This window comes from Rutilus rutilus, assembly GCF_951802725.1.
Source record: "Rutilus rutilus genome assembly, chromosome: 15".
Taxonomy (NCBI): domain Eukaryota; kingdom Metazoa; phylum Chordata; class Actinopteri; order Cypriniformes; family Leuciscidae; genus Rutilus; species Rutilus rutilus.
Window position 1 is genome coordinate 272,501 of NC_140220.1, and position 27,500 is coordinate 300,000.

Sequence of the window (27,500 nt, forward strand, 5' to 3'; positions counted from 1 at the left end):
TCTTCAGACCAGTTCACACTGGATCCTCACAACTAATACTGAGAATTACGTAATGCCCGCTGAATGAAATCTATGGGATCTAATGCATGCGAGGCCCGTCAAGTGTGTGTGTGATGTGCTTTACTGCAGGACGCAAGACCATCGTGTGTGTGTGTGTGTGTGAGAGAGAGATAAGATCTGGCACGTATGATTCAGTACTGTAACAGTGTCAGAAATTAACTTCTGTTAGAGTCATTGCCTGTTGTCCATGAATTCATTTTCAGAGGCTTTGTCTCCAACAACTGTAAAAATGAACAAAGATTCACAAGATTTCATAACAGCAGATATTCAGAAACATGTTCATATCTGGGACACTAAAACTAGATGCATCTGATATCAGTGTAATTTTGTTTTTGAGAATGTGTTGATGCAAAATCTATAAAAAAGAGAAGCTTTTGTGCTTTACTTTAGATTTACAGACACAATTTCACATTTATAATTATAGCCTTGCATCGTCCTATAAATGTAAATGTTGTAGTTATAGAAATATTACCAATGATGTAAAAATGAACAACAGGATCACAGGCAGTGAAACCCAGATCCAGATCCAGATCCACACGAGGAATTATTGACTTTTACTGGAAAACAAACTAGTTTCTGGAGCCGATGCTTAAACTGCTAACACTATCTCTCTCTGTAAGACATCAGTGAAGTAAAGGACACTCGATCTGAAGATGTGTGTGTGTGTTTGCTGTCAGAGTCTGAGCGCGTCACACCTGTTCACGTGAGTGTGTGTGTGTGTGTTCAGTCATAAACAGAGGTGTGTGTGTGAGCCGTGTTCCTCCTGACGGTTTCTCGCGCAGGAACAGTGTGTGTATGCTCAGATCTGTGGCTCGTCGAGTGTAACCCTGCGGTGTTTGGAGATTCTCTTCAGGTTAGTACGCGTGTTATTCCGACAGCTTTCGGGTTATTAGGACTCATGCGCACTCAGCTGTCAGGTTGTGTTGTTGTTATTGTGTGATAGTTGATTGAGTCACTCGCACTTCTTTCTCTACAGTGTGATCGTCAGCGCAGGGTTAGTGTGTGTGTGTGTGAGCAGATCCGGCTCTAAACACTGTTTTCAGCCACAATTATCCATATGGGTTAATGACAAATAAAGCTTCAAAAAAGGTCTTTTTAAAAATATACAATACAAGTGTTTCTCTATTTTTCATATTATATATAGTCAGTTGAGAATTTTATTCATCAAAATGTTTAAAACATTAAATGCACAGAAACTTTAACGGAACACTATATACAAATTTTTATTTCATTCGTTGCAGTTGCGTCACCTGACTTTTGCAGCTAATCTCACATTGAACAGGATGATTATATTTGGATGCCTGCATTAGCTTTCGTCTGAGCTTGAAAGTTAGACATAGAATTTTTAAATACAAGAAGTTTTACATTGGTTGCACCAGCTGACATGGAAGTGTCCCAGCCTACTATACTATAGAGATCTGTAATCATTCATCACAGAAGAGCCATGTTTACAGGTGTGCCTCCTGACATCATCATCTCAACAGCTCCAAAACTATAATTATCAAATATGAAAGGTTTCGAACATAAAATTATGATTTTATTTAGAATTTCTTCTTATTAAAACACCATTTTAAATAGTTTTTTAGTCTGTTCATTTTCGCGGAGACTGGGGACGGTTGTGCCAAATAATGTCTGTTATTTAAATGAACTGAAAATGATTTAAAACTAAATAGGTTTATGGGTATATGTCCTGAATTGATCAAATAATTTTAAAAGGAAATGTTGAACTTTTGCACAGAAATATTGCCGTCAGGTCATTGACACTGATCAGACTCGTGGTGACTGTGAAGAGCTGGCGTCAGGCTTGCGTATCGTAAACCGATGCTCATGTTGATGAACTGATATGTGTTTTTATATATATATATATATATATATATATATATATATATATATATATATATATATGAAAGATTGGTGTATTAATGCAGATTTACAGATCGCTGTCAGAAACCGTAATCGGGGGCTGATGCTCCTGTCGCTGTCGGTCGTTTCAACAGTCGAGGGAGAATGATGTGCTTTCCCACATCTTTCCCGTGTCGTGTTGTTGTTCTGGTGTGTGTGTGTGTGTGTGTGCTGTAGGAAAGAAAGATGCACTATTATTTTTTAATTAGGCAGATGCAAACACAATGAGTCACAGGCTTCTGGCTGTTGTTGTTGACGTTTGCTTTCATTGCACTGTTTTCTGCAGTCACACACACACACACACACACACACACACACACACACACACACACACACACACACACACACACACACACACACACACACACACACACACGCTCCTGTGCTTCTGTCTCATAGGGTCTCTCTGTGTGTTTGTCTTCACAGGGACCGAGATGTCGCTCGCTCCTTAAATCACTTTCCACACCGCTGGTGAGTTGTGCTCGATTCTTCCCTCTTCTGTGTGTTTTCACACACACACACACACACACGACACAGTGTTGCTGTAGTGTGTTGGTTTAGCCGGTAGGGTCGTGGTTCAACTATTTTAAGAATGTCCCTTAAACTGCCCAAGCTACAGGTGTAACCCGTCGCACAGAGCTCGTTCTGTGATGTTGAAGCCCGTTGTTGCTCATGCGGAGGGAGATGGCGGTGTTCGTTCTCCTCATCATTACACAGAAACACAGCGAGGTTCTTAAAGGGCCCCTATTATGCTATTTTAAAGTTTCCTGATGTTGTTGTGAAGTCTCCTACAACAGGTTTACATGCATCAAAGGTCATAAAACTGTTTCATTTTCTCATAATATACATTTGCACATCACCACATTTTCAATGATTCTCAAACGACTCGTCAGATGAATCAATTTCTCTAAATCCCGCCTTTCCACAATATTCTCTGTTCTGACTGGCCAGACAGCTCAGTGTGTTGTGATTGGTTTACCGTGTTCAGCGCGTCGAAAACAAAAATTCCCATTGCCAGAACAACGTCAGCTCTGCGTGTCCTGAGGCGTCCTACACCGCAAACTAAACATAGTGACGAACAATGACGTCGATTTTACCATATCAATGCGAGCGCGAGTGAGATGATGAAACACTGGAAGAACTAGTTATTCAACCCGAACCTCCATCGCAAGGCCAACTCGAGCAGGACTCAGTGTTTCTCAGTGAACCCGAACCTCCATCAGGACGACTCGAGCAGGACTCAGTGTTTCTCAGTGAACCCGAACCTCCATCAGGACGACTCGAGCAGGACTCAGTGTTTCTCAGTGAACCCGAACCTCCATCAGGACGACTCCAGCAGGACTCAGTGTTTCTCAGTGAACCTCCATCAGGACGACTCGAGCAGGACTCAGTGTTTCTCAGTGAACCTCCATCAGGACGACTCCAGCAGGACTCAGTGTTTCTCAGTGAACCTCCATCAGGACGACTCCAGCAGGACTCAGTGTTTCTCAGTGAACCTCCATCAGGACGACTCCAGCAGGACTCAGTGTTTCTCAGTGAACCTCCATCAGGACGACTCCAGCAGGACTCAGTGTTTCTCAGTGAACCTCCATCAGGACGACTCCAGCAGGACTCAGTGTTTCTCAGTGAACCCGAACCTCCATCAGGACGACTCGAGCAGGACTCAGTGTTTCTCAGTGAACCTCCATCAGGACGACTCCAGCTGGACTCAGTGTTTCTCAGTGAACCCGAACCTCCATCAGGACGACTCCAGCAGGGCTCAGTGTTTCTCAGTGAACCCGAACCTCCATCAGGACGACTCGAGCAGGACTCAGTGTTTCTCAGTGAACCCGAACCTCCATCAGGACGACTCGAGCAGGACTCAGTGTTTCTCAGTGAACCTCCATCAGGACGACTCCAGCAGGACTCAGTGTTTCTCAGTGAACCCGAACCTCCATCAGGACGACTCGAGCAGGACTCAGTGTTTCTCAGTGAACCTCCATCAGGACGACTCCAGCAGGACTCAGTGTTTCTCAGTGAACCTCCATCAGGACGACTCCAGCAGGACTCAGTGTTTCTCAGTGAACCTCCATCAGGACGACTCGAGCAGGACTCAGTGTTTCTCAGTGAACCTCCATCAGGACGACTCCAGCAGGACTCAGTGTTTCTCAGTGAACCTCCATCAGGACGACTCCAGCAGGACTCAGTGTTTCTCAGTGAACCCGAACCTCCATCAGGACGACTCGAGCAGGACTCAGTGTTTCTCAGTGAACCTCCATCAGGACGACTCCAGCTGGACTCAGTGTTTCTCAGTGAACCTTCATCAGGACGACTCCAGCAGGACTCAGTGTTTCTCAGTGAACCTTCATCAGGACGACTCAAGCAGGACTCAGTGTTTCTCAGTGAACCTCCATCAGGACGACTCGAGTAGGACTCAGTGTTTCTCAGTGAACCCGAACCTCCATCAGGACGACTCCAGCAGGACTCAGTGTTTCTCAGTGAACCCGAACCTCCATCAGGACGACTCCAGCAGGACTCAGTGTTTCTCAGTGAACCCGAACCTCCATCAGGACGACTCCAGCAGGACTCAGTGTTTCTCAGTGAACCCGAACCTCCATCAGGACGACTCGAGCAGGACTCAGTGTTTCTCAGTGAACCTCCATCAGGACGACTCCAGCTGGACTCAGTGTTTCTCAGTGAACCTTCATCAGGACGACTCCAGCAGGACTCAGTGTTTCTCAGTGAACCTTCATCAGGACGACTCAAGCAGGACTCAGTGTTTCTCAGTGAACCTCCATCAGGACGACTCGAGCAGGACTCAGTGTTTCTCAGTGAACCCGAACCTCCATCAGGACGACTCCAGCAGGACTCAGTGTTTCTCAGTGAACCCGAACCTCCATCAGGACGACTCCAGCAGGACTCAGTGTTTCTCAGTGAACCCGAACCTCCATCAGGACGACTCCAGCAGGACTCAGTGTTTCTCAGTGAACCCGAACCTCCATCAGGACGACTCCAGCAGGACTCAGTGTTTCTCAGTGAACCCGAACCTCCATCAGGACGACTCCAGCAGGACTCAGTGTTTCTCAGTGAACCCAAACCTCCATCAGGACGACTCGAGCAGGACTCAGTGTTTCTCAGTGAACCCGAACCTCCATCAGGACGACTCCAGCAGAACTCAGTGTTTCTCAGTGAACCCGAACCTCCATCAGGACGACTCCAGCAGGACTCAGTGTTTCTCAGTGAACCCGAACCTCCATCAGGACGACTCCAGCAGGACTCAGTGTTTCTCAGTGAACCTCCATCAGGACGACTCCAGCAGGACTCAGTGTTTCTCAGTGAACCCGAACCTCCATCAGGACGACTCCAGCAGGACTCAGTGTTTCTCAGTGAACCCGAACCTCCATCAGGACGACTCCAGCAGGACTCAGTGTTTCTCAGTGAACCTCCATCAGGACGACTCCAGCAGGACTCAGTGTTTCTCAGTGAACCTCCATCAGGACGACTCCAGCAGGACTCAGTGTTTCTCAGTGATACTCTACTCAGTTTGAGGAACATTATGAGATGTTGCAACTGTAATTCCTCAGCATCAGCATTAACAAGTGCATGTCCATCAACAAACCCATTATTTTACTGATTTATTTACGAGTATTTTTCTAATATATTGCGGTGAACACGTGGAAACTGTATCAATAACAGTGCATGCATTAGCCGAGCTCTAGCGTGAATGACTGATGTAACAAACGTTGGTAAAACAAATCTTGCTCCATGCTTAATCTTTCCTCAAAGTAGTGAGAACGACAGACGATCTGCATTAATAGACACAGTTACAGGTAATCGTGACCCACAGCTGATCAGCAGAAGTATTTCAGTAAGACAGTGATAGCGTGAGTTAGCCAGTTAGCAGGAGACCTACACAATATAAAACTCAAAACTAAGTATTTTGAACACCATCTTTAAGAGCAAGCGGTTTGTGAATCCTGCACTGAACTCCGAGATTTGAGAAGCAGTCGTCAGTGAAATAAAGGGAACACAGCAGAAGTTTAGGATTATACTGCTGTGATACCGTGGTAAAGATGAACTTTAACCTCTGATTCTCCACATGCTCGTCCTTGGGCAGTGAAAACACTGTCTTTACCTTCACATTATAGAGCACAGCGTCTCCTGGACATGATGCTCTCCAGTGTCCACAGGATCAGCTGCTGGTTTGAGGTTTGAGTTTTCCCTGGTGTCTCAAGCGCTATAAGTGGGCGGGCAATATGCTAATGTTTCGTCTTGACGTCACAACGAAACGGCTTATGACTCGTTTGAAAAACAATTCATTTCATTGACTCAGAGTCGACTCTTACTTTTGAAAGGTAATAACTTTATAAACAGTGCACTTCCAGATTTAAACTTTGCAGGATGTTCTCATTCACTCAGAGCTGTTACACACTACATGACAGTTTCACTTTCAAACATCCACAATAGAGGCCTTTAAACTCTAGAAAATGAAGAACAGAGAAATGTGCATCAGGTTTTTAATTAATTTATGAAGCCACTGCAAACTTTATCGTTACATATTATATTGTTATATTATAATGCCACGTATTGTGTGCGGGTTATCATCTGCGCTGTAAGTAGAAAAGCCTGATAATATCACTGAGAAACCTGTGAGTATTGTGGTGTTTGACTCGTAAACTCCCGAGCTTCACACGCGCGTTTACAACATTGTGGAGGCATTCATGTGCGTTCAACTCATACACACCATCTTTACGACGTGACCATCAGATCAGGCGATGTCATCAGTTCATTAACTCTCACTGATTCTCCTGTGACTCGAGCTGAGAGATGAAGAAGACGTTCATGTTCGTCTGCTGTCGTTCGGAGATTAGAAACGCTGGGTCTCAAAGCGGCCGAGAATATAGATCTGATGATTTTAATCAATTCTCATTTTAATGAGCTGATATTGATTCTTATCCATGATGGATTTATTTAGCGCAGTTTTCAGTCGATGTGAGAAGAAAACTTCACTGAACATCTGTAGCTCCTGCCATCCAATAATCACAGTAATCTCTGATACTTTTGATATGAAACAAAGTCTGTTTCAAATCCTGTGAGTTTCATCAGTAAGTGTGTGTGTGTGTGTGTGTGTGTGTGTGTGTGTGTGTGACGGATGAACCGATCATCTCTTCCTCTTTACTAGTAGTTACAGCAGCAAATAAACATGATGAACATCAGAAGGAATATTGAAAGATTCAGAACAACTTCCTGAACTCAATCATGTCTGTAATCCATCAATCAGTGTTTCACCCGTCACTAAAACAGCGGGAGAACAATGATGTCACGTAACGTCACATTTACCTCAGAAAAGCCTTTCAGTGAACAAACTCTACAGAAGAATAACTCTAGAGAGGAGCTTCTGACACACACATGCACTAGATCACATGTGCATTATATTTTACTAGATCTGTCCTTCAGTGTTTAATGTGTGTTTGAATAGTACGTTTTTATGACTCCCACAGTTTAAATGTTTATGTCACAACAATGAATTGGAGTAGAAACATAATTATATCATTAGTCGAGTCTCATTTATTTATACAGCGCTTTAACAACACAGAGTGTTTCAGCTTTACAGGAAAGAGATAACAGGAAAATAATGCAACAAAGTTTGTTTGCAGAAGAAAATAGCGTCACAGTCCAGCTCAAGTCAGTTCAGTGATGCTTCATTTGTGTTGTAGAAAAATGATTCATTTATATATATTGAAAAAGTCTTGGGTGCAATTTAAATAGTTTATATGCTCATTTTATAATGTGTGAAAATAAACAGCAGTTATTATTATAATTATAGTATTATTACAGTAATTAACTGGCCAGATATAGTTTACAGCATACATTTTCTTAAGAAATTTAACGTTAAATATTTCCAGATGAATCAGTGTTGAGAGGAGTGGAGAGTTTCAGTCACACTTTTACTGTTAATTAGATTCACATTTATTTGTGTAGCGCTTTTCTCAGTACACATCATTTCATTACGGTTTACAGTGATCTGTTATCAGAGGACACTAAGTTATGTATTTCAGAAATGTACATATACAAAATCACAGTCAGCTAAAAGTGTATTCATTTAAACAATGTAATAATTTAATGCAGAAACAATGAGCTCGTTGAAGCAACGAATACTTGTTTGTTAACAAATGATTATGACATTAATGACACTAATGAATGTGTGATCCGACCTCAGATCTCCCATCATGCACTGCTCTGCGAGCGGTTCCTGGACGACGGATATAAATAGAGTTGAGCTATTCCTGCTCTTTCTAATCTCAGTCACGGCACAATCCACACTGCCAATTAAACCTTCCACCTTTGTGCTATAACTCAGAACGTGACTTCTGAACGCTATTATTACCGTGTCAGCCGAGGACGCTGGTCATGTGATCGCATCCCAGCAGCCTCGGGCGGGTCACATGACCAGCGTCAGGAGATCAGGCGAGTGAATAGTACACACACTACACCTAATAGAAACACAGTCTGTGTGTGTGTTCAGGCTTTAAGTCAAGTCAGCTTTATTTATACAGCGCTTTGACAACACACAGTGTTTCAGCTTTACAGAGATAACAGGAGAATAAAGTTTGTTTCCAGAAGAAAATAGCGTCACAGTCCAGCTGTAGTTCAGTGATGGTTCATTTGTGTTGTAGAAAAGTTATTCATTTAGTTCATTTATATTTATATACATATATCTGCTCTGGAGAAAAGCGTGATGTCATCGTCCAGCTCAGCTCAGTTCTCATATAATGGTGTCAATGCAGGAGATCAATAATATTGTTGAATATTAAATATTAAATGTCCCCAAATAAGCAAGACAGAAGCCGAAGGCGACAGTGGAGGAGCCGAAACTCCATCAGGACAGAGGGGAGAAACCCTCATGAGAACCCATTGGGTTTTAGACCGTTGTTTGTTCTTGATGGTTCTTCAGGATCAGAGCGCCACACCACCGGCCCATGATTCATCAGTCTCGTTAGACTGGACACACGACCTTTGACCTCTGATACAGGAAGTGTGTCTCCAGTCAGTCCAGTTGTGTTTCTCTCGTGAGAATGCTTGATTATATTAGATATAATTATAAATTAGTATAATATATATTCGTCTGATCAGAAGTGCTGATGATCTTGTATCCCGTGACTGACAGGTGATGAAGGTCTCAGCATCGCTTTATTTACATAGATTTATACAAGCGCTGATCAATAATGTTCTGGAATCTTCTGGGAAAGCGTCCATGTTTCCGGTGAGGTTTATGAACGGATCGACGCTCTGGGATTATCGGATGCTTTAATCAAGAGAATATTTGTCGCCTCGCCTGATGTTACCTGAAATAACTCCCGCTTAAAGTCTAAAAATAAGCGTCACCCAACACAACGCTGATCTGCCAGACTGAACGAGCAGAACACAGGCTTTATCAGGAGATTTAACCGGATCATTCGTGTTTTATAACGCTTTATTTTAATCTCGGACAGATTGATAATACGGAGTCGAATGGCTTCGGCTCCTGAATGTTTTACTGTAAAGCCTGTCGTACATTATAGCACATATTTATATTTAGAGTTCGCCGTTATTTACTGCTCTCTGTCTGTTTTATGTAAATGAGCTCTGTTGTGATTGGTGTAGCTCACACTGAACAGGTGTGGGCGGGGCATATGCTAATGAATGTTGCAGTATGTCACAGCAAACATCATGGAACCGTGTGATTGAGCAAATTATTTTTGATAACTTAGACAAAATGATGCTAATTTAAAATGCAGAATATCTTTATTTCTGACATGATCACAGATGTTTCTCACTCCGTCTCCGTGTGTGTTCCTGTTTTGCAGAAAGTGAGCGCTGCCCTCATCCGTTTGCCTGCTCTTCTTCAGCCTTGGCCTGGTAAGACTGAGTTTAACTAATTAAACCCGACTGTAACGAGCTCGTCAGACTTCATTAGCTGGGTCTGTCTTCTGTCTCCATCAGGAGTGTGGGTGATCAGCCAATCAGACGGCAGCGCTGTAAAAGAGGATATTTAATTTAAAATGTTGAATAAATGGGAATAAATCAGTTTTGTGATGGCGTGAGTCACAGCATCATATGCAGGAAACATTTAACACCATATCCCACAATGCAGTGCGCTTGACAGTGTGATCAGTGAACCGGAAGTGATTCTCCTCCTTGACTCGTTGTGTGATCAACACAATGTTTCATAACAAAATTGGATTGAAAATACGTAATAACCAAGATGACTCTTTATTTTAGTCTCTTTTCACAGTGCGTTTCACAGTTCTAGACATCACACATCTAGTAACGTTTTTAATATTTCCATCATCAGCGAGGTGTTTCTAATACAGGGAGTGACAGCTAATTTGACTTTCTCTCTTCTGACCAATGAAATCAAGCTCTCTATATTTGTTTTCCTCTTTTGGAAGGCCACAGGAACGCTGTCATGGATATTTAGGGGTTCAAGCATGAAATGCTGAAACCCTATTGTAATTGTAAGGATTCGTAAAACGCATCGTGCAGGACAAACCATAAGGCCTAGAGACTTGAAACCTGGCCAGATGGTAGGCCTCAATTTGGGGACAACCTATCAGAGTATGACCCCGATTGGCCCATAGGTGGCGCTACAGCGACCAAAAGTACAAAAACATTTGGGTGGCTGTAACAGGGTCATTTAGAAAAGGGGCGTGACAAAATACTCTCAAAAGCCTATAAATCCTAAAGGAAACATCATTAACAAGCATGCCAAACTTTATGGAAATCGGACCATAGGTGGCGCTATAACTGTTAAAAAGCTTTAAAACCATACATTTCCTATGGTACATTGCCTGTATTGGCTCTAAATGGTGTTTTCCATCTATTATGTCAGTGGTTACATGCTGGCTAAATAAAACGTAATCACTTTTGATGCTTTTGTGCTTAAAGGCCTTAACTGCTTGAACCCCGATAAATGCTGCTTGCAGCTTTAATTTCTTTTGATATTGGAGCAAATGTGAATACAAACGTATATTTGCTGTGGTCTCCCGTTCACCAGTATAGAAGTTTATGACGACCTCTGCTTCTGAGAACGCCAGAGATGTGAACAGCGCCCAGTCATGTGATGTAACGAGGTCATGTGACAGTGTGGCGGACTGCCGTTCTCTTCAAGTTTTTTGTATTTAAAAAGTTTTTCTTGGTTATGTGAACGTAAAGGCATTGCATCATTCTTCAAACATTATGTGAACGTTACTTTTGAATGTTCTTTGAATGTTCTGAAACATGTAGAAACATTTAAACAATGTTAGAAATGTTAAAAAACGCTCCATGAATGATGAAGAAATAATGTGTTGTGCTGATGTTTTGAGAAGATTATTAAAGACCAGATAACTTTGAAACCACGCTCTAATAATGTTCCTGGAAGAACGTTTGTTCATAACTTTGAGAGAACATTCCCTGTTAGCTGGGTGTCTGTGTGAGCGCAGGGGTTTATGGGTAAGAGCCCAGGGGTTTATGGGTAAACACTACTGGCCGCAGCGCAGGGGTTTATGGGTAAGAGCCCAGGGGTTTATGGGTAAACGACACCGGCCGCAGCGCAGGGGTTTATGAGTAAGAGCCCAGGGGTTTATGGGTAAACACTACTGGCCGCAGCGCAGGGGTTTATGAGTAAGAGCCCAGGGGTTTATGGGTAAACACTACTGGCCGCAGCGCAGGGGTTTATGAGTAAGAGCCCAGGGGTTTATGGGTAAACACTACTGGCCGCAGCGCAGGGGTTTATGAGTAAGAGCCCAGGGGTTTATGGGTAAACACTACTGGCCGCAGCGCAGGGGTTTATGAGTAAGAGCCCAGGGGTTTATGGGTAAACACTACTGGCCGCAGCGCAGGGGTTTATGAGTAAGATCACAGGGGTTTATGGGTAAACGGCACCGGCTGCAGCACAGGGGTTTATGGATAAGATTGTAAGGATTTATGGGTAAGAGCCCAGGGTTTTATGGGTAAACGACACCGGCCGCAGCGCAGGGGTTTATGGGTAAATGGCACCGGCCGCAGCGCAGGGGTTTATGGGTAAGATTGCAGGGGTTTATGGGTAAACGACACCTGCTGCAGCGCAGGGGTTTATGGGTAAGATTGCAGGGGTTTATCGGTAAGAGCCCAGGGGTTTATGGGTAAACGACACCGGCCGCAGCGCAGGGGTTTATGGGTAAGATTGCAGGGGTTTATGGGTAAGAGCCCAGGGGTTTATGGGTAAACGACACCGGCCGCAGCGCTGTGGTTTATGGGTAAGATTGCAGGGGTTTATGGGTAAGAGCCCAGGGGTTTATGGGTAAACGGCACCGGCTGCAGCACAGGGGTTTATAGGTAGACGACACCGGCTGCAGCGCAGGGGTTTATGGGTAAGATTGCATGGGTTTATGGGTAAGAGCCCAGGGGTTTATGGGTAAACGACACCGGCCGCAGCGCAGGGGTTTATGGATAAGATTGTAGGGGTTTATGGGTAAGAGCCCAGGGGTTTATGGGTAAACGAGACCGGCCGCAGCGCAGGGGTTTATGGATAAGATTGTAGGGGTTTATGGGTAAGAGCCCAGGGGTTTGTGGGTAAACGAGACCGGCCGCAGCGCAGGGGTTTATGGATAAGATTGTAGGGGTTTATGGTTAAGAGCCCAGGGGTTTATGGGTAAACACTACTGGCCGCAGCGCAGGGGTTTATAGGTAGACGACACCGGCCGCAGTGCAGGGGTTTATGGGTAAACGACACCGGCTGCAGCACAGGGGTTTATGGGTAAACGACACCGGCTGCAGCACAGGGGTTTAGGGGTAAGATTGCATGGGTTTATGGGTAAGAGCCCAGGGGTTTATGGATAAACGACACTGGCCGCAGCGCAGGGGTTTATGGATAAGATTGCATGGGTTTATGGGTAAGAGCCCAGGGGTTTATGGGTAAACGACACCGGCCGCAGCGCAGGGGTTTATGGATAAGATTGTAGGGGTTTATGGGTAAGAGCCCAGGGTTTTATGGGTAAACGACACCGGCCGCAGCGCAGGGGTTTATGGGTAAATGGCACCGCCCGCAGCGCAGGGGTTTATGGGTAAGATTGCAGGGGTTTATGGGTAAATGACACCTGCTGCAGCCCAGGGGTTTATGGGTAAGATTGCAGGGGTTTATGGGTAAGAGCCCAGGGGTTTATGGGTAAACGACACCGGCCACAGCGCAGGGGTTTATGGGTAAGATTGCAGGGGTTTATGGGTAAGAGCCCAGGGGTTTATGGGTAAACGACACCGGCCGCAGCGCTGTGGTTTATGGGTAAATGGCACCGGCCGCAGTGCAGGGGTTTATGGGTAAGATTGCAGGGGTTCATGGGTAAGAGCCCAGGGGTTTATGGGTAAACGACACCGGCCGCAGCGCAGGGGTTTATGGATAAGATTGTAGGGGTTTATGGGTAAGAGCCCAGGGGTTTATGGGTAAACGACACCGGCCGCAGCGCAGGGGTTTATGGATAAGATTGTAGGGGTTTATGGTTAAGAGCCCAGGGGTTTATGGGTAAACACTACTGGCCGCAGCGCAGGGGTTTATGGGTAAACGACACCGGCTGCAGCACAGGGGTTTATGGGTAAACGACACCGGCTGCAGCACAGGGGTTTAGGGGTAAGATTGCATGGGTTTATGGGTAAGAGCCCAGGGGTTTATGGGTAAACGACACCGGCCGCAGCGCAGGGGTTTATGGATAAGATTGCATGGGTTTATGGGTAAGAGCCCAGGGGTTTATGGGTAAACGACACCGGCCGCAGCGCAGGGGTTTATGGATAAGATTGTAGGGGTTTATGGGTAAGAGCCCAGGGTTTTATGGGTAAACGACACCGGCCGCAGCGCAGGGGTTTATGGGTAAATGGCACCGCCCGCAGCGCAGGGGTTTATGGGTAAATGACACCTGCTGCAGCGCAGGGGTTTATGGGTAAGATTGCAGGGGTTTATGGGTAAGAGCCCAGGGGTTTATGGGTAAACGACACCGGCCACAGCGCAGGGGTTTATGGGTAAGATTGCAGGGGTTTATGGGTAAGAGCCCAGGGGTTTATGGGTAAACGACACCGGCCGCAGCGCTGTGGTTTATGGGTAAATGGCACCGGCCGCAGTGCAGGGGTTTATGAGTAAGATTGCAGGGGTTCATGGGTAAGAGCCCAGGGGTTTATGGGTAAACGACACCGGCCGCAGCGCAGGGGTTTATGGATAAGATTGTAGGGGTTTATGGGTAAGAGCCCAGGGGTTTATGGGTAAACGACACCGGCCGCAGCGCAGGGGTTTATGGATAAGATTGTAGGGGTTTATGGTTAAGAGCCCAGGGGTTTATGGGTAAACACTACTGGCCGCAGCGCAGGGGTTTATAGGTAGACGACACCGGCCGCAGTGCAGGGGTTTATGGGTAAACGACACCGGCTGCAGCACAGGGGTTTATGGGTAAACGACACCGGCTGCAGCACAGGGGTTTAGGGGTAAGATTGCATGGGTTTATGGGTAAGAGCCCAGGGGTTTATGGGTAAACGACACCGGCCGCAGCGCAGGGGTTTATGGATAAGATTGCATGGGTTTATGGGTAAGAGCCCAGGGTTTTATGGGTAAACGACACCGGCCGCAGCGCAGGGGTTTATGGGTAAATGGCACCGCCCGCAGCGCAGGGGTTTATGGGTAAGATTGCAGGGGTTTATGGGTAAATGACACCTGCTGCAGCGCAGGGGTTTATGGGTAAGATTGCAGGGGTTTATGGGTAAGAGCCCAGGGGTTTATGGGTAAACGACACCGGCCGCAGCGCAGGGGTTTATGGGTAAGATTGCAGGGGTTTATGGGTAAGGGCCCAGGGGTTTATGGGTAAACGACACCGGCCGCAGCGCTGTGGTTTATGGGTAAATGGCACCGGCCGCAGTGCAGGGGTTTATGGGTAAGATTGCAGGGGTTTATGGGTAAGAGCCCAGGGGTTTATGGGTAAACGACACCGGCCGCAGCGCTGTGGTTTATGGGTAAATGGCACCGGCCGCCGTGCAGGGGTTTATGGGTAAGATTGCAGGGGTTTATGGGTAAGAGCCCAGGGGTTTATGGGTAAACGACACCGGCTGCAGCACAGGGGTTTATGGGTAAGATTGCAGGGGTTTATGGGTAAACGACACCGGCCGCAGTGCAGGGGTTTATGGGTGAATGACACCGGCCGCAGCACAGGGGTTTATGGGTAAGATTGCAGGATTTTTTGGGTAAAAGCCCAGGGGTTTATGGGTAAACGACTATAGCCGCAGCGCAGGGGTTTATGGGTAAGATTGCAGGGGTTTATGGGTAAAATCGCAGTAATGAAGGTGAATCACTGCTTTTTGGGGATTGGTGTTGTTGTGATAAAGACGGAGCCTCCAGTGAATCCCGCTCTATAAATACACGCGTACGGATCTGCAGTAAGTCATCGGGCCGAACCAGGCCTATTAAGGGCTGGTGATCCTGAGAACAGCATTGCCATGGAGACGCGTGTGTGTCGCCGCTAGCAACATCTGTATGTGCTGTTTGTTCGTGGAGGAAGGTTTCACTGGCCATTCAGATGAACGAGGGTCAATGAACCACTTAACCTGTTGACCTGAGGTGACCTTGAGCGTGACCTTGAGCATTAAACGCTTTTATATGATCAGTGCAGCTCCTCAGCAGTTATTTACCCATGATCCTCTGTCCTTCTGTAAAAGGCAGTGTTCTATTTCTGTGGCTCTGGAAAATACTCTGTGTTTCTGTTCTCTTGCCTTATCTGCTGCTCTTTGCAGGACAGAATCTGTGATTTGCCTTCCTGTGAGGTACATATTTGGTCAGAGAAAATATCAGGGAATTATGGAGCGTCTCGTTCCCAGGCCGGAACAGCGGACGGTCCTGATGCTATTATTAGCGTCTGCGGCCTGATGCGCTCGTTCATCTTCCTCACGTCTGATTATCTGGGCTGATGGTGTGGTTTGAGAGACTCTCTCTCTGTCTCTCTCTTTCTCTCTGTCTGTCTGTCTGTCTGTCTCTTTCTCTCTCTCTCTCTCTCTGTCTCTCTCTCTCTCTCTCTCTGTCTGTCTGTCTGTCTGTCTCTCTCTCTCTCTCTCTCTCTCTCTCTCTCTCTCTCTCTCTCTCTCTCTCTCTCTCTCTCTCTCTCTCTCTCTCTCTGTGAGTTTGACCATGTTTGGTCAAATGTGCCATGGCAGAACCTGGTGATCCGCATCCATCCTGTGATTCTGCACACAATCCTCTCGTTTGTTTGATCGTGTGTGAAGATAATGTAACTGGTCAATGTCATAATTAAACAGATTTTTAAAGTGCCCATATCATGTTTTTTTAGGGTCTCCTACAACAGGTTCACATGCATCAAGCTCAAAAACACTATATCCAGCACAGCGTCAGCTCTTTTCTCTCAGTGTCTGAAACGCTTCGATCGAAGATTGAGTCTCTCTAAACCCCGCCTCTCTGAGAGCTGCTCTGCTCTGATTGGCCAGAAACCAAACGCTCATTATAATATCTGAATCTCAGCTCTTGAAACACAGTAGCCATGTTTCCATTACCCTTCAAATTGCACAAATTGAAATTGAAAATTGAAAATACGCCCAATGGAAACACGTCAATTTCGCAAAAACTCCCATATATCACAAAAAAGTTTTTATGTTCGACTGAAGTGGTTTTTCAGGCAATTCGGAAAAGGAATATTTAGCAAAACTGCAATGGAAACAGTTTTGGCGCATTTACAGTCACCTGACGTTTAGACAGAAGACGAGACAGAGTTATTTATTAAACTCATAAAACACAAACGAATTACGGGAATACTGGATTCTAAAACACCAGAAACTCCTCATACGAGCCGCTCACAGTCCCAGAGTCTTTCCCTGACCTTAATGCTGGATAAACGCCTTCGTCTCCTTCCATTAATAATAATGGCCAGTGCGGCGGCTGAGAAATACATAAACCTGCTAACATTCGTCGCCATAATTGTTGGAATGACTTATCGCGAGAGGAAAAAATTACGTTTCAGACGCATAACATCGGTCAGTGGAAACGCCGTCATTTCACAATAGGTTTTTATCGACATTTAGAAAATATCGCAAAAGCTTTGTGCAAATCTGTAATGGAAACGATGGTGAGAGTTTTACCGCATCAATCTCATCAAAGTGGATTTGCTTTGTCCAGCAAAAAACAGCGTCTTCTCGACACAAACAACACGAACCAAACTCTCCTAAGCTGAGTCCCAATTCGCCTACTTATACTACGACCTAAAAGTATGTACTTTTTTTGTGAGGAAAAAGTACATACTTTTGAGTGTGTAGCAAAAAAGTATGCACGTTCTGGGACATACTTCGATGACGTCATGCAACGTGAACGAGAACGTGGTTGCTTAGTTACGCACACCATGACTGTTAACAAAACATTTTACATTTCATTCATTCTTATATGTCATATATAAATGTATTTACTATTCCCATCTTTTTTTCCAAAATACATTTACAATGTGTCCTACCAAATTGAGGAGTGAAGCAGGCTGTCGTCGTAGATCAACCAAACGCAGGTCGTTTGTGAGGCGGCTGGTTCTGACGTTCATGTGCAATGTGTGTAACGAAAGCTAAAATATTTAAAGTTTATAGTATAACTATTGTTTAACGTATTTTATACTTATGTATAATACTCAAAAATACCCCGATGAAAATGAACCATGCTTTTACTATAGTAAAAGTGTAGTAACCATATTTCTTTGGTTGGATTGATAAAGTTAATATTTGTACAGCCACAGTATTACTACAAATAAGTCAGTGTGGTTAAACTATGGTTAGTGTAGTAAAATGTGTTTATTTTCATAAGAGTTTATAGTAAGGTAACTTATCTAAGACAGAAACATCAGAAGAAATACATAAAAAAAAGACACTTGCATGACACTGTACAAACACGGTACTTTTTGGCACAACATAACCCCATTAGTATTACGAGGCAATAAAATATAACTTTAATAAGGGTTAAACATTTGAATTCTTACACTTAAAAACTGAGGGCGAATCTCCGCGGCTGCATCCGGCTGCCATGTTTACATCACCATAGATACCACCATCACCACAAAGCTCCTCCCTCCCGCACGCAATGGGTTGTGGGCAATATTAGCCGTTAGAGTGTGCATTGATCTGCACTTCGAATTCTAACCGGAAATAGTAGACCATCCGGGTATCTTTGGAATACTCTTTTCAACATACTACGATTTGGGACGTACTAATTCTTGTTTCGCATACTATTTAGGACGGATAGTATGCGAATTGGGACTCAGCACCAGTCTCAGATACACTACAGCGTTTGAGGGCGGAGCTAAGAGACGCTGCTCAGCCAATCAAGACCACATTATGCAAATTAGTTACAAACCTACACAGGTTCATCAGTGAGACTGAATTACTGACGAGTCGTTTCAGTTCAGATTCACTTCTTTCTTTTAGGAGACAAAAACTCTGTTTATCTCTGAAACTTTAGCATTCACAAACAGCTTTATTACACTCCACATTTAATAGCAAAGGCTTCATTTATTCATTGTTTCAGCATCAGCCGATCATACGTTTGGTGATTCGAGTGAATGTTGTGTAAATAGATGTGTAAAGTGTGTGAATATGAGGATATACTGTGTGTGAATATGAGGATATACTGTGTGTGAATATGAGGATATACTGTGTGTGAATATGAGGATATACTGTGTGTGAATATGAGGATATACTGTGTGTGAATATGAGGATATACTGTGTGTGTGAAGCAGAACCAGTTGATGACAGATTTAGGAACTGACAGAGTTAGTGTCAGTGTCAGTTTATTTATAAAGCAGTTTAAAACAACCGAGAGTCGACCAAAGTGTATATATATATTCTACATACATATATTATTTTGTAGAATAAAGAAAGTCATACATTCAAGTCAAGTCAGCTTTATTTATACAGTGCTTTTCACAACACAGAGTGTTTCAGCTTTACAGAGATAACAGGAGAATAATGCAACAAAGTTTGTTTGCAGAAGAAAATATCGTCCCAGTCCAGCTCAAGTCAGTTCAGTGATGCTTCATTTCTGCTGTAAAAAAGGTATTAATTTAGTTCAGTTATATATATATATAGCGGCTCTGGAGTAAACCGTGATGTCATCGTCCAGCTCAGCTCAGTTCTCATATAATGGTGTCAGTGCAGGAGATCAATAATATTGTTGAATATTAAATGTCCACGACTAAGCAAGACAAAAGCCAAGGTGACGTCTGAAGATATCTATGTGGAGATCAGGTAACTGTAGTGATCACGCCCGTTTCACACATACTCCGTGTGCAGTGTGTATGCGGTGAGTGTTGCAGTGTGTATGCGGTGAGTGTTGCAGTGTGTATGCGGTGCAGGAGCAGCTCGCGCAATAGTGCTTTCACATATGCTGCGTTTGCAGTGCGTAACTGATCCGCGGCTGTACAAAATACATACTCTATTTGTATTTCAAATCCAGAAGTTATTAGCAACTTTTTTATTTTAAAAGTTTTTTTGTCAGCATTGCGATTCTCTTTGTACACATATACACTCTTTAATAGACGTATTCACGTTTAAATACAATTTAAACAAGGTATTATTCAATGCATTATACTACTATATAATTATATATTAAGTTGCTCAAGCAAGTGGTAAAAAATGTAACCATGTAATTATATTAAAATCGCATAGCCTACATTTTTCAATTACAACTATAAAATTGACAAAAACAGCAGACTCATACTTTTTCTTTTGCATAATTTAAATCTTTATACAATAAATCTTGCATGTCACAAAGAACTTGTTTTTTCCACCTCCACGAATGAGACGAGTGTTGTTCATTATGTTGCCTTGTTGAAACATGTATTTTCCCTTGATTTACCCTGCGGTCTTAACGTCTCAGCATTGCGATTCTCTTTGTACACATATACACTCTTTAATAGACGAGACGTATGCACGTTTAAACACAATTGAATTTAAACAACATAGGCCTATTCATTGCATTACTTCTACTTCTATTAAGTTCCTCAAGCAGTGGTCAAATATTTAACCATGTACTTATATAAAAATCGCAAACATTTTAAATTAAAACTTAAAATTGACAAAAACAGCCGACTCTCATATCTTTTCTTTTGCATTTATTAATACAATAAATCTTGCATGTCACAAAGAACTTGTTTTTCCACCTCCACGAATGAGACGAGTGTTGTTCATTATGTTGCCTTGTTGAAATATGTATTTTCCCTTGATTTACCCTGTGGTCTTAACGTCTCAGCATTGCGATTCTCTTTGTACACATATACACTCTTTAATAGACGAGACGTATGCACGTTTAAACACAATTTAAACAACATAGGCCTATTATTCATTGCATTACTTCTATTAAGTTCCTCAAGCAGTGGTCAAATATTTAACCATGTACTTATATAAAAATTTGCATTTATTAATACAATAAATCTTGCATGTCACAAAGAACTTGTTTTTCCACCTCCACGAATGAGACGAGTGTTGTTCATTATGTCGCCTTGTTGAGGTAAATTGTAGTTTCCCTTGCTTTACCCCGGTCTTAAAGTGAAAATAGTATTTAATTAAATACATTTATGGTGAGATTACTACATTTTATTTAATTAATCGCATTTATGGTGAAATTACTACATTTTTAGGGCATTCTGTGTTCATTTGACCATAAAACATGCGCTGTCACTTTAATTCAGCGTGTGCAGCACAGCAAAAATAGACTCGGTGCGGAAACGATCGCTGCACTGCTGTATACGCACCGCAACTGGAACGGATCGACGGACTGCAACCGCATGCAGTGTGAAAGCTCGCTCGTTTCACCCCCAATTTCCACCGGATGCGTTACGGCTCCGGCACGGCGGCGGAGTCAATAGGTTTCCATTAAAGTCAATGAGTGTATTTCCACTGAATGCGGTACAGCTGCGTTCCGACTCCGGCGATCCGCAGCCCTCCGGAGCAGATACGCAGAGCTTCTATTTTTGCCGGATGCCGGAAAGCTCCGCAGCAATTCAGCACTTATATCGCGCGATCATACGTGAATTTGCGAGATCTCGTGGGTCCTTGTGACTTCAGCTGTCAGTCATGACCGCAGCCGTTCCGCAACAAATCCGGACCTGGTGGGTATTGACGGACGACGGAACACGGAGCTGTCACGCAGCGGAGCCGTTCCGCAGCCGTTCCGCATCTGGTGGAAATTGGGGGTGACGCCCGTTTCACACATACTCCGTTTGCAGTGCGTATGCGGTGCGTATTTTTTTCCGTACCCATGTTAACAGGTTCAAGCTTTCACACTGCACGCGGTTGCAGTCCGTCGATCCGTTCCAGTTGCGGTGCGTATACAGCAGTGCAGCGATCGTTTCCGCACCGAGTCTATTTTTGCTGTGCTGCACACGCTGAATTAAAGTGACAGCGCATGTTTCATGGTCAAAATGAACACAGAATGACCTAAAAATGTAGTAATTTCACCATAAATGCGATTAATTAAATAAAATGTAGTAATCTCACCATAAATGTATTTAATTAAATACTATTTTCACTTTAAGACCGGGGTAAAGCAAGGGAAACTACAATTTACCTCAACAAGGTAAAGAACATAGGCCTATTATTCATTGCATTACTTCTACTTAATAGAAGTAGAAGTAATGCAATGAATAATAGGCCTATGTTGTTTAAATTGTGTTTAAACGTGCATACGTCTCGTCTATTAAAGAGTGTATATGTGTACAAAGAGAATCGCAATGCTGAGACGTTAAGACCGCAGGGTAAATCAAGGGAAAATACATATTTCAACAAGGCAACATAATGAACAACACTCGTCTCATTCGTGGAGGTGGAAAAACAAGTTCTTTGTGACATGCAAGATTTATTGTATAAAGATTTAAATTATGCAAAAGAAAAAGTATGAGTCAATTTTATAGTTGTAATTGAAAAATGTAGGCTATGCGATTTTAATATAATTACATGGTTACATTTTTTACCACTTGCTTGAGCAACTTAATATATAATTATATAGAAGTATAATGCATTGAATAATACGTTGTTTAAATTGTATGTGAATACGTCTATTAAAGAGTGTATATGTGTACAAAGAGAATCGCAATGCTGACAAAAAAAACTTTTTTTAAATAAAAAGTTGCTTATAACTTCTGGATTTGAAATACAAATAGAGTATGTATTTTGTACAGCCGCGGATCAGTTACGCACTGCAAACGCAGCATATGTGAAAGCACTATTGCGCGTGCTGCTCCTGCACCGCATACACACTGCAACACGCACCGCATACGCACTGCAACACTCACCGCATACACACTGCAACACGGAGTATGTGTGAAACGGGCGTCACACATACTCCGTTTGCAGTGCGTATGCGGTGCGTATTTTTTTCCGTACCCATGTTAACAGGTTCGAGCTTTCACACTGCACGCGGTTGCAGTCCGTCGATCCGTTCCAGTTGCGGTGCGTATACAGCAGTGCAGAGATCGTTTCCGCACCGAGTCTATTTTTGCTGTGCTGCACACGCTGAATTAAAGTGACAGCGCATGTTTTATGGTCAAATGAACACAGAATGACCTAAAAATGTAGTAATTTCACCATAAATGCGATTAATTAAATAAAATGTAGTAAATCTCACAATGTATTTAATTAAATACTACGTTTTTGGTAAAGCAAGGAAAGCTACAATTTACCTCAACAAGGCGACATAATGAACAACACTTGTCACATGCGTGGAGGTGGAAAAACAAGTTTTGACATGCAAGATTTATTGTATTAAGATTTAAATTATGCAAAAGAAAGGGCATGAGTCTGCTGTTTTTGTCAATTTTAAGTTTAAATTTAAAATGTAGGCTATTCGATTTTAATATTTGTACATGGTTAAACATTTGACCACTTGCTTGAGCAACTTAAGTAGAAGTAATGCATTGAATAATAGGCTGACGTTGTTTAAATTGTGTTTAAACGTGCACACGTCTATTAAAGAGTGAAATGTGCAAAGATAATCGCAATGCTGAGACGTTAAGACCGCAGGGTAAATCAAGGGAAAATACATATTTGCTTCAACAAGCCATAATGAACAACACTCGTCTCATTCGTGGAGGTGAAAAAACAAGTTCTTTGTGACATGCAAGATTTATTATAAAGATTTAAATTATGCAAAAGAAAGGGTATGAGTCTGCTGTTTTTGTCAATTTAAATTTTTAATTTAAAATATATGTAGGCTATTCGATTTTAATATCTGTACATGGTAAAATATTTTACCACTTGCTTGAGCAACTTAATATATAATTATATAGAAGTAATGCATTTAATAATATGTTGTTTAAATTGTGTTTAAACGTGAATACGTCTATTAAAGAGTGTATATGTGTACAAAGATAATTGCAATGCTGACACAAAACTTTTTTTTAAATAAAAGTTGCTGATAACTTCCGGATTTGAAATACAAATAGCGAGTATGTATTTGTGTTATAGCCTACAGCAGCGGATCAGGAGGTGGAAAAACAAGTTCTTTGTGACATGCAAGATTTATTGTATTAATAAATGCAAAAGAAAAGATATGAGAGTCGGCTGTTTTTGTCAATTTTAAGTTTTAATTTAAAATGTTTGCGATTTTTATATAAGTACATGGTTAAATATTTGACCACTGCTTGAGGAACTTAATAGAAGTAGAAGTAATGCAATGAATAATAGGCCTATGTTGTTTAAATTGTGTTTAAACGTGCATACGTCTCGTCTATTAAAGAGTGTATATGTGTGCAAGGCAAGGCAAGGCAAGGCAAGTTTATTTATATAGCACATTTCATACACAATGGCAATTCAAAGTGCTTTACATAAAAGAAATTAAAATAATAAAAGGAATAATTAAAACAGTTTAGAAAAATAAAATACAGTTCAGTACAAACAGTCAGACGAGCATTGGCACAGTGCTCATTCAGTAAATGCACAGCTAAACAGAAGTGTTTTGAGTCTGGATTTGAAAGTGACTACAGTAGGAGCACATCTGATCTCCTCTGGAAGCTGTTCCAGCATAATAGCTAAAAGCGGACTCGCCATGCTTAGAGTGAACCCTTGGTGTTTCTAGCTGATATGATCCTAGTGATCTGAGTGATCTGTTGGGTTTATATTCAGTGAGCATATCTGCAATGTATTGAGGTCCTAGGCCATTGAATGATTTATATACCAGTAATAATACTTTAAAATCAATCCTAAATTTAACTGGGAGCCTAAACGCAATGACTTCAGTTTTGTCTTTGTTTAACTGAAGAAAGTTTTGACACATCCAACTGTTGACTTCATCAATGCATTGGCACAGGGAGTCAATGGGGCTGTAGTCGTTAGGCGATAGGGCTAAGTAGAGCTGTGTGTTGTCTGCATAGCTGTGGTAAGAGATTTGGTTCTTTCTCATTATTTGGCTCATTGGGAGCATATACAGGTTGAACAGGAGTGGCGCAAGAATTGAGCCTTGAGGGACTCCGCATGTCATGGATGTCCACTCAGACTTATGGTCTCCTATACTCACATAATAACCTCTCCCATCTAAGTATGACCTGAACCATTTTAGGACTATCCCAGAAAGCCCCACCCAGTTTTCCAGCCTGCCCAGAAGTATGTTGTGATCGACAGTGTCAAATGCAGCACTGAGGTCGAGTAGCACCAGCACCGATAATTTGCCTGAATCAGTATTTAAGCGAATATCGTTTATTATCTTTATGAGCGCTGTCTCTGTGCTGTGGTGCGGTCGGAAACCAGATTGAAAATGGTCAAAGGATCCATTCAAGCTCAAGAATTTGTTCAGCTGATTGAAGACAACTTTTTCAATGATCTTACCTATGAAAGGAAGATTTGAGATCGGTCTATAGTTGCTTAATATGGTCTTATCCAGATTGCTCTTTTTCAGGAGGGGCTTGACAACTGCAGTTTTCAGGGAGTTTGGAAAACTCCCAGAGAGAAGTGAAGCATTTACCACTTCTAGAAGATCTGCTTCTAGACTGTTTAACACACTTTTGAAAAAGATGTGGGAAGTGTGTCAAGAGCGCAGGTTGATGTTTTAAGGTGCTGTACGGTTTCTTCAGAAATGTTGCCATCAATTTCTTTGAAATCAGACATAGTAACTACTTTCTCAGGTGGTCTGATCTGTCTGACCCCAGCGCAACTCAAGGATGTGCTGATCACCTTTCTGATATTATTGATTTTCTCAGAGAAGAAAGAAGCAAACTCACTGCACTTGCTGTCTGAGAGCATTTCACTGGGAATCTGGCTTGGGGGGTTTGTCAGTCTCTCTACAGTAGCAAAAAGAGTGCGTGTGTTGTTTAAATTGCTGTTTATAATATTTGTGAAGAAAGTCTGTCTAGCTTTGCCCAGTTCCATATTGAAAGCATGAAGGCTGTCTTTGTAGATGTTATAATGGACTACAAGTTTTGACTTCCGCCACATGCGCTCTGCTTTTCTGCATTGTCTTTTCATATTTTGCACTGCTGTTGAGTTTCTCCAAGGTGCTTTTTGTCTGCCACTCTTCTTCCTGACTTTCACAGGAGCAATATCATCAATTACACTTTTAATTTTTGAGTTAAAAGAATCAAGGAGAAAATCAACAGAGTCTGCAGATATGCTTGGTGTTAAGGATATAGCCTTCATAAATAGTACACTAGTGTTCTCATTTAAGCATCTCTTCTTGACAGACACAGATCTCGCTTCAGTGGCAGGAGAGATCAATATATCAAAGAAAATACAGAAATGATCAGACAGTGCTACATCCTTAATGACAATCGATGAAATGTTTAGACCCTTACTGATAAGTACATCTAGAGTGTGTCCACGATTGTGTGTGGGTCCATGTACATGCTGAGTCAGATCAAAAGTTTTTAAAACAGTTCTGATTTCTTTTGCCATATTGTTTTCTGCATTATCTATGTGGATGTTAAAATCTCCAGCAATGGCAAAACAGTCAAACTCTGAGGTAATTGTTGATAACAGTTCTGTAAAGTCCTCAGCGAAGGCTGGAGAGTATTTTGGAGGCCTGTAAATAATGATGAGTAAAATGCGTGGAGCACCTTTTAACACAATACCCAGATATTCAAAAGAAGAGTAATTCCCAAATGATATTTGCTTACATTGATAGATATCTTTAAAAAGAGCAGCTAGACCCCCACCTCTCTTAACAGCTCTGCAGACACTCATAAAAGTAAAGTTAGGAGGGGCTGCTTCACTGAGGACTGTTGTGTCTTCTAGCCAGATTTCATTTAGAAGCATAAAATCCAGATTGTTTGTGGTTATTAAGTCGTTAACTAGAAGTGATTTATTTTTAAGTGAACGAATGTTTAAAAGTGCTAACTTAACAGACTTGCTTTTCCCCACAGCAATATTAGTTTCACATGTAATAGGCACCAGATTAGTTGGGTTTGCTGTACGGCTATTGAAGGCCTTAGACTTTCTATCTTGTAATAGAACAGCAATAGAGAAAGATACAGGCACACTGGGTTCCCGCTTGTTCTGTAAACATTTGAGAAAGTTACTGTTATCATAGCGGGGACCCGACACATATCACTGAGAGCTGGTATCAGTTGTTTTTAGTTCACCTCGAGCAGATGGAGGAGGGTGTGGGCCCTGGCGTTGTGGCAGAGGCAGAAGAGCTCTCACAGGAGGAGGGGGAGGGCGAGCTGGGCCCGCGGGAGAATCGCAATGCTGAGACGTTAAGACCACAGGGTAAATCAAGGGAAAATACATATTTCAACAAGGCAACATAATGAACAACACTCGTCTCATTCGTGGAGGTGGAAAAACAAGTTCTTTGTGACATGCAAGATTTATTGTATAAAGATTTAAATTATGCAAAAGAAAAAGTATGAGTCTGCTGTTTTTGTCAATTTTATAGTTGTAATTGAAAAATGTAGGCTATGCGATTTTAATATAATTACATGGTTAAATTTTTTACCACTTGCTTGAGCAACTTAATATATAATTATATAGAAGTATAATGCATTGAATAATACCTTGTTTAAATTGTATTTAAACGTGAATACGTCTATTAAAGAGTGTATATGTGTACAAAGAGAATCGCAATGCTGACAAAAAAACTTTTAAAATAAAAAGTTGCTAATAACTTCTGGATTTGAAATGCAAATAGAGTATGTATTTTGTACAGCCGCGGATCAGTTACGCACTGCAAACGCAGCATATGTGAAAGCACTATTGCGCGTGCTGCTCCTGCACCGCATACACACTGCAACACTCACCGCATACACACTGCACACAGAGTATGTGTGAAACGGGCGTCAGGCTATTGAACTACAAGTAATCACTCTCCTCATAAGTGTGGATTATTATTTTTAATGTTAACGTGACAACAAACTAGCATACACACGAACACACACTGTCATGGAAATATTCATTCAAAATAATCCAAACACATTGTATTAATTAAATGAAGCTTAACAGACAGATGTTTGCATGTAAGGCGTGTGTGTGTGTGTGTGTATGTGTGTGTGTGTGTGTTGAGAACCGGTTACTGTTGTATTAGTCTGAATGTTTAACTTGACTGACAAACATTACCAGGGTGGGTTTGT

General features: G+C 42.5%; 1 protein-coding gene across 8 annotated transcripts in view; it reads left to right on the top strand.

Annotated features, from left to right (window-relative positions):
- plcb4b (phospholipase C, beta 4b) overlaps positions 1-27,500 on the top strand; it is a 90,398-nt gene that overhangs the window by 454 nt on the left and 62,444 nt on the right. For 5 of the 8 annotated variants that reach the window (XM_084433312.1, XM_084433311.1, XM_084433317.1 and 2 more), the window contains exons 2-3: positions 2,389-2,433; positions 9,789-9,840. The gene's annotated coding sequence lies outside the window, so the exon portion shown is untranslated. Of the gene's footprint in view, positions 1-848; positions 914-2,388; positions 2,434-9,788; positions 9,841-27,500 lie in introns of those variants that run through there. The other 3 variants (XM_084433314.1, XM_084433315.1, XM_084433313.1) reach the window with 2 other exon arrangements.